This window comes from Lagopus muta, chromosome Z (genome assembly GCF_023343835.1).
Source record: "Lagopus muta isolate bLagMut1 chromosome Z, bLagMut1 primary, whole genome shotgun sequence".
NCBI lineage: Eukaryota > Metazoa > Chordata > Aves > Galliformes > Phasianidae > Lagopus > Lagopus muta.
Genome location: NC_064472.1, coordinates 19,747,024 through 19,755,513, shown reverse-complemented (window position 1 = coordinate 19,755,513; position 8,490 = coordinate 19,747,024).

Sequence of the window (8,490 nt, the reverse complement as noted above, 5' to 3'; positions counted from 1 at the left end):
TTTTTCATAGGAATGAGGAAACCCACCCGATTTCATCTCTGACATCAGTTCTTAACTGCGCAGGAGAGGTAGAATTCTATCTATTAGGCACTGAAAATAATATCACTACTTATATGTGAGCCTTCTAGTGTCACACTGAATTGTTTCTCCAGTGATCCATTTCTACTGTTCATAGAGCCAATTTTAAACAGCACTTTGTGTTTATTCATTAGCTTCTAGTAGTAGCAATTGAAGACATGGTGTTTCTGTGGGTCAATTACAGTTGTGTTTCAAATAATTCTTTTTTGTCTGCAACAAAAACAAACCAAGCAAATCCATTTGTTGACAATTCCCATGCCTGCCAAAAAATGCTGTCACAAAAAATTCTCTAAAACCTCAGGGGGACTTAGAAAGAGAACTGCAGCAGAAGTAATAGTTTCGCAAGACTGAATTTTAGCTGTTGTCTAGTCTTGAAGACTGACAAAAATTATCTTGGAAATAGAGAATATTTAACTACAGCTGCTATTACATCTCTTCCTTGTCTCATAACTGAACTAAATGCGCGCATACAAAGCAAATATGGTATTTCTGAATGGAGGCTGGAAGAAGAAGATTGCTAGAACAGTAGTACAAAGAAGACGGTGGTCTTGGTAAAGAATAAAAATGTTTCTGTATTCCTAACATGTAATCAATAGAAACCTCTGCTTTTTATTAACATTCTTAGGAATATAACTTCTCTATGAAAGCCGTGTAGTGTCTTGATATTGCCAGGACTGAACAACCTTGAATCAGTTGGGCTTTATTTCCTGTGAACTGTGAGATTCTTCTGCTTACGCAAGTAGTTGTTACTGGAGAGGTTAGCTAAATTAAGACTTAGCTGACATTCTTTTTAAACACAGCAGGTGGAAAACTCAATAAAGGTAGATGATCAGTATCTTAAATATCTACCTTCAAGCTCATGTGTAAGTAGGAGCTATTTCTCAACATTGTAGTCTAAATTTAACTCCTTAGTACTAAAGTTTCTATTGCAATGCCATTATTTGTAGCTCTTGGGCTTTTTGGAAAAGAATCAGAAACTTTCAGTTGAAGTTTCTGTGATTTTTGTTTTGTGTGTATGCTAAGACCAAATAGGTAATTACACATGACTCTAATACCAAACCTTCCAGAAGAGTGGAAAACTTGATGCAAAATTTTAGTGGGACAAATTTGATGCAGAATATTATAGCTAATTATTATTCAGTATGTTGTTTTTGATTTCTCACTGAAGGTACACTTGTATGGTGAATGTAGCTTTGTTTGTAAAACTAAAATTACAATTGTATTTCAAAGCGTGTTTTAGTTTTTAATCCTGAAAGTTATGCTGTGGGAGTGAGATAGCTATATGGTATGTTTAGGTATGGTATATAACTGATAATATACTTAGCCTGTATTTGTTTTATTATGGACTCCTTGGAATTACTAATGGAATCACATACATGGTTAAAAATTGTGGCTATGTTAGGCTTTTTATGGCATTACTTTTAATGGCTTCTGGCAGAATACAGTCATTAGTCAGTAATGGTTAAGTGATTAAGAACTGCATAAATGTAAGTACAAGGGCATTGTAACTGATGGAGATGCACTTTATGGATTTTGTCAGAAAATCTGTACTGCATTTTCCTGTCAACATTTTCACTGAGAATGTGAAAATGAATGTTAAAAAAATACAACACTCTTGGTATCACTAGGTCGCCTTCTCTGTTTTCAGAATGCTCAGTAATAATCAAGACATCAAAAAGGAACTGTGCAGGTTAAAAATGAATTCATACATGGTCACATCTAAACTTACATCAAAGAGCAGGGAATGTAGGTCATTTGAAAAAGAAAAGAGAGGAGGAAAGATTGTGCTCTGAAAAACTACAGTTCTATGAGTTTCCTCCTACAGTGAACAAGGCTTCCCAATATGCTGAGGCAGAGGGCTAATGTGATTCTTTAAGGTCTAAATTGGAGGTGGTTACATAAAATCAGCTGACTCATCTCTTGTGTGACCTCTGCTCAGTACTGAGTGACTGATACTGAAACATTGCAGGATTTGCAGATTTTTATAAAACTATAGATGATGAAAAATGAGAATTCAAAATTACTTTCCTTAAACTGAGAGTTTGCATTACTTCAGTCTTTCCATTTATGCAAAACAAGAGCAGGAAGTCACTTGATTAGCTCATGGAAGTACATTTACATAAAGAAGTACATATTTTGGTAAGCAACAACGATGTGGGTTGAGATGGGAGCATTACGATGTAGTTGGAAAGTTGAGCTGGATGTGTTTAAATATAGAGGGTTTTTTTTAATAACATTTAGGGCACTGAATGATGGGAATGTAGTGGATTTTATCTTTTCTTGATGTCTTCAGAAGTGTCTTTTTTTCTGATGGATATTTGGATATTTGCTGAAACCAAGGTCACTAAGCTCATAGCAGAGTGAGCAGAGAAGCAGCATAATGACTTAACGTATAGGAGGCTGGACAAAATCCCCTCAGTCTGCACGCTCTGGATTTTAACGAAAGTTGCCCATCTGTTCGTATTTATTGGCTTCACTAAGTGATTTGATACTCAGTAGCTGATGTGAGTTATTTGTCATTTCTCTGTGTTGTTTTTTTTTTAATTTTATTTAAAGCAACTAAAGAAAACAGTATCTTTAACTTTTTTTTTTTTTCCCCAGACAAAACTGATGAATATAGGCAAAGTGGGATCACCTCCAATGTTGTGATGGCACAGCTGCATCTGGGGATAATGAAAATCAGCTATATTCTACCTAAAACTGGTCAGGGAGGGTGAGGTATGTGTCTATGTACTGCAGGATTTCTGCCTGGAAATTAGAGAGAGGATAGGATCCATAGAGATATGATCTGATGGCTGGTATGAATTCTAGTAATAGAGTAGTTGCTTTATTATCTATGTAAGTATTCTAAAACGTGTCTTAGTCTTGTATTTTTCAGCCTGGAATTACATGGTGCTGAATTGATCAAGGTCACACCTAGGAAAAACAGCTCAAAACATCCAAAACAACTGAAAATTTTTCATCTTAGCACTAATGTAAAGCTGTCTATAGCTAGTTCTTGTAAATATTTTTTTCTACGATTATGGTTTGAAATCACTGCAAGGCTCTCTAAAACTTCAACAATGACTGTGAGAGAGCAGTGTTTCCTGAGCTCATCTGCTGAAGAGAGGATGGACTGACCTTGGCACTTCTAGACAGACTCTGAAGGTGAATAAAAGGCATAACGTAATATATTTACATGTTTGCAAATTTGTCCTTTGTTTTCTTGTCTAACTTAAGTGCCTTAAGTACTTATTTGCATGAGGATCTGGCCTTGTGCATAAGTAAGATATGCTATGTGATTTCAAATTTAATGTGCAGCACTGGCTTATAACTTTGATCTCACCAAAAGCAGACGTTCTATTCTGAAGCTAATTTTGCATTCATACAGTGGTGACATGATGAGTTTATCAGTTTCTTATCTACTACGATGACATTCAGAATATTAGCTTTATTGTTCAGAGAAACTGTGTGAAGTAAATGGCCTTTTGTATGCTGGCATATATGCAAAGTATTTTGGGATCCTTGGTAACTACTATGTAGAGTTACTGCCCTTTAGATGCTTGGTAATTTATGACCCAGCAGAGGTCAGCCTTGTGACATTTTTCAAGGCACATGATCAAAGAAAAGGAGTAAAGTTCTTCTTTTGAAAGCCCTTGAAATTTTATTTTATAAAATGTATTTCTGCTAGTTACAGTTGGATAATGTTGTGTCGTAGTTAGGTGTGACTTCTTAAATGCCTCTCTATGTATGAGGATCGTTTATTGCACTGTAAAATCTTTCCCTTGTTTGAACACAATTTTCTGAGTAACTTGAACTGGCTCCCTAGTAGTTCCATCCACTTAGACAGTAGATGTGAATATGCAATAATAACACTGTCAAAGGTTCTGCTGAGTCTTCTGCAACTGTGCTTGCGTTAATGACTGAAGCATGACACTTGAAACTGAGATAAAGACACTGCCTTTTACATTCAGCCAGTTTTCTGGAGCACAGGCCTTACGAGGAACAGTTGGCGGAGCTGGGGTTGTTCAGTCTGGGGAAGAGGAGGCTCAGGGCAGTCCTTACTGCTCTCTATAGCTACCTGAAGGGAGGTTGTAGTGAGCTGGGGGTCAGGCTTTTCTCTCGTGTAACTGGTGATAGGACCAGAGGAATGGCTTCAAGCTGCGCCAGGGGAGATTCAGGCTGGACATTAGGAAATACTGCTCCTCTGGAAGAGTGGTCAGGAGCTGGAATGGACTGCCCAGGGAGGTGGTGGAGTCACCGATCCTGGGGGTGTTCAAGGAATTTTTGGACGTTGTGTTGAGGGACATGGTTTAGTGAGAACTGTTGGTGATGGGTGGATGGTTGGACTGGATGATCCTGTAGTCTTTTCCAGCCTTGGTGTTTCTGTGATTCTGTGATTCTAAACTTCACAGTCATTTCACTCCCTTACTGTTACTTTGTTTTTTTTTCATCTGTGAAACAGGAGACTACAGATACTGTAAAGGTGTTTTTTAAACATTAAAAACACTGAGATGGGAACAATATTCTGAGATTTTGGAGTAGTTAATAGAAATATGTTCTGTATCTCTGTTCAACAGTAAGACTTCAAGGCAAAAATCCACCTCTGAAACAGAGTCTGCTTTTTAATGCTTTCTTTTTTTTTTCTCCTAATGTTATTTATTTATATGTTTATATTTGCCTTCAAGGAGGCAAGATCAGCTTGGAGCAACAGCAGCTATTAAGTTTACCTTTTTCAAAAGATGATTACAAATCATCCAAAAAACTGGCAGCCAGAGCACATAATCTTATAAAAATATCCAGTTAGACAGATAAAACAAGAACTTACTAAAATGGAAGTTTACCTGAAGTCAAAACATTTTATTAGTGTGCTGTTACAGAAATGTTGCAGCATGCCCTTTTTGAACATGTCACTGAGGACAACTTAATGTTTAGTACTTGCTCAAGAATCGGAAAACCAAGATCCTAACGTGAAGAATCCTATTTATTGTTTATGAGCAAAAATGTGTGATGCTGTTGTTGTTCCTGTCCAATCATTCCATGGAAACGAAAACAGTATTGAATGCCTTGGGTAGTATATGCTTATATAATTAGGCTCTAACCTAATGGAAATATGCTGTTAATGTGCACAAGTAACTACCATTATATAGTGCTTTCCAGATCTTGAGTACTTCTTGACTCTACTGTCTTAAGAATCTTTAATTTGAAAGCCTATTTTGACCTCAGTGCATCAGCTTTTGCGAGGCACTTTATCATGTAGATAGTTCAGATTTGTAAACAACTCTTCTATTCAATTTATTAAGTCTTTCTTAAGCACTGGAAAACAAAAGCAGGTGCAAAAACAGGCGCTCTGAATTGAATTACCTTGGGTCAGTGTGCGCTGAAATTAATAAACAGAATGTAGACTGTCTTAAATGAAAAATCACTGGGATGTCTGCACCTGCTCTGCACCACTCCTGCATTTGGGAAGACAGCACAGAAAGGCCTGATCTGATTTTGACAGAGAAGCTTGCTTTTCAAGATCTCACACAGACATTCAGTTACCCTCTTCAAATAATAGACATCTACTTACCTCATGCATAAGCTTATTTCATACTAGTAATTTGATTGAGTGGAAGCATGCAGCACTGCCTGGGCTCTTCTGGGATGTATACAAAACTTTTCATGTGTCTTCAATTGATCTAAATTTTTTTACCCAGTACGTACTATCCTTGAAATTCTAAACATCGTGTTAAACAGTAATAAACAAACCATTTCTGTCCTTTCAATCTAAGGATGGTGGATTATGAAGCAGATAGAAAATATAGATATAAAAACCAAAAAACAACACAACCAATTATGTAAAGATTTATTTTCTCTTTTTCCCAAATAAGGGTGAAGAGAGTCTTATCTAGCTTTGGGAAATGCAGAATTGAATAAATCTTTATGGAAAAAGCTATACTATGTGCATTTAAGTGAGAGACAATCAATATTCAGTCTGCTCTGAGTAGACGAATACTGATATATAACTAGTGTGCATTTGAAATCTTACAAAAGCTCTGAAATTTTTTTATTTACAAAAAAAAAACAACCCACAAACCTTAGGTATATAGAATGAATTAGACAAAGGGTTAAATTCCTCTGAAATCTTTGAATAGGCTCATTTGGGAAACAGCCATGTGAGTTACTTTAATTAAGGCCTGCAGAACAGACAAGTAAGAAGGTTTTTTTTCTGCTTAAGAATCAAAAAATCCTCAAATTATTGTAGCTCGACTTCCTTTCAAAGAAGGGAGTCAAGATTTGAGCTGGGCACCCTATTTTACTGTCTGATTTCCTGAGCTGCTCTGAATTTATCATTGGTCTTGTCTTTGAACACAAACTTTTTGCAAAATATGAAGTGATATGAAATAACTAGTTGTCTATTCTAAAGGAGATACTTGTTCTTCCCACAAGGCATCTAAAACCATATATATATATATTTTAAATAAGTTCTGATTGTTGTCTTTTTTTTGTGTTATTCACCAGGTTTTCTCAATAATTTCTCAGATTCCTGATAGTGAAAGCAATTGTTGCTTCAGATCTGAAATTCAAATTCAAAGATGGAGTCATTAAGAAAGTTTTACAGGCTTATTTTTCTGTAAGACAGAAGCTGTTACATGTAACTTCAGCCAAATAAAGGATAAATCCCAACTTGATCGCTTTTATCACTACTTTCAGGGGTCTAGCTATCTCCTGCCATTTGAGCTGGAATAAATTATTTTCAGCAGATACCTGCCTTGCTCCATTGTTGTAACAAAAGTGTAGGTGAACCTCATAATTAAAAAAAAAAAACAACAAACAGCCAGGTACTTTTTTTCTGGAGCTTATGAAGTTGAATATAGGCAAGACTATGACATTCTTTGACGTGCTAAATGTAATTTGATGTGGTAATTTCTGACCTATTCAGAAGTCTTTGCTCTCGTGCTCTACCTTAGAACTTTTATTAGTGCCAGTATAGCTCAAAGCTGTGACTGTTCTCATCCTAGATGTTTGGAATATACATGGATCACTGAAAGAAATTACAGCAGATACAAAAAGGACAATAACACTGTTTGATAGTGTTTTGTAGCAGAGGATTTTTCCTATTTTTCAACATAGATACCACTATTAGCTAAGCATTTGTACTTGCAATGAACAGCAGCCTGCATGCTACACTTGTAAAAAAATCTAAGTGGCTGTCTGGAATTTATTTTGTCTTTCGTGTCACTGTTGCCAGTGCTGAAACGCATCATCCACTGCCTCACTGTGCTCACATCTTCTCCATCAGTGTTCAGCAAACATCAGTGAATGCCAGCTGGTGCAATTTTTTCCACGTGGAGGATTCACCTTTGCTTCATTGACACTTCCATGTCGCATCTCGTTTTGTCAGACTGCCTTTATGCTACTGTCTATCACACAGAATAAAATGTAACAGAATACTGGCAGAAAGATTCAGCCACCACCTCTGATATTGTAGGCCAACATAATAGAACGGGAAGCATTACTTTTGGAACAGCCCTCTTACGTTAGGGGGGAAAATGAGGTTCTAGGGAACACCTGATCAGAAGTTTTTGAGGAACACATAAAGCTGAATACAGTTCTACAGAGTATTGGGAAGTGCATTTACTTGCATACTTAAATTATATCAAAGTTAGTAAAGCTGTAAACGTGTGTTTAAAGAACACAAGATAAAAAATGAAGAACTCCAGCTTCTATCAAATAGTATTATGCTGAGTGATAACCTTAAAAAATGTGCTCACGGAAAATGAAAAGCTTGAACCGCAGTCATGTAACCTAGTTTTTCTTTTCTGATTATCAATATTTATCTGTGAAAAAGGGGCTATACACATATAGCTAAACACATTTTCTTCAGGGTAAGTATGGGGAAATGACTTGACACAGAATAACAAGAACACAGCCAAGAAATAACAACCAAAAGAGGTTTAAAAAGTAATTAAAAAAAAAAAATAAGAGGATAAATATGTTCTCTCACTGTTCAAGTAGAGGCATTAAATAATCAAAAAGACAGAAGAGACACTGGTCTGAAAAGTTTTTGAGTGATGAATCAAGCTGCAGGTCAAAGACAGAGACAAATTACCCTGAGAGCATAAGGATAAATTACTCCAAGAAGACATTGACATGGTAAGAACTTGAATTTTCTTGCCCTTTATAGACATTAAATTGATAAGGAAATGACATGTGTATCTCGTTAGCATTTACTCTGGTGTATTACTGAGGAATTTTTGTCATACTTCATTTTTATTTAGAAAATAAAGTGCACTGCCATCCAGCCTGGATAAACGAATAGCCTAATGCTTGTAGGGTATGTTATTTTGATAATGATACTGCAGCATGTCATGGGCTTATCAAGAGACAGCGGCCAAACCTCTGTCAGCACCGGAGTGCTGTCTTGATGGCTAGGTAGAAGTGTGTTTA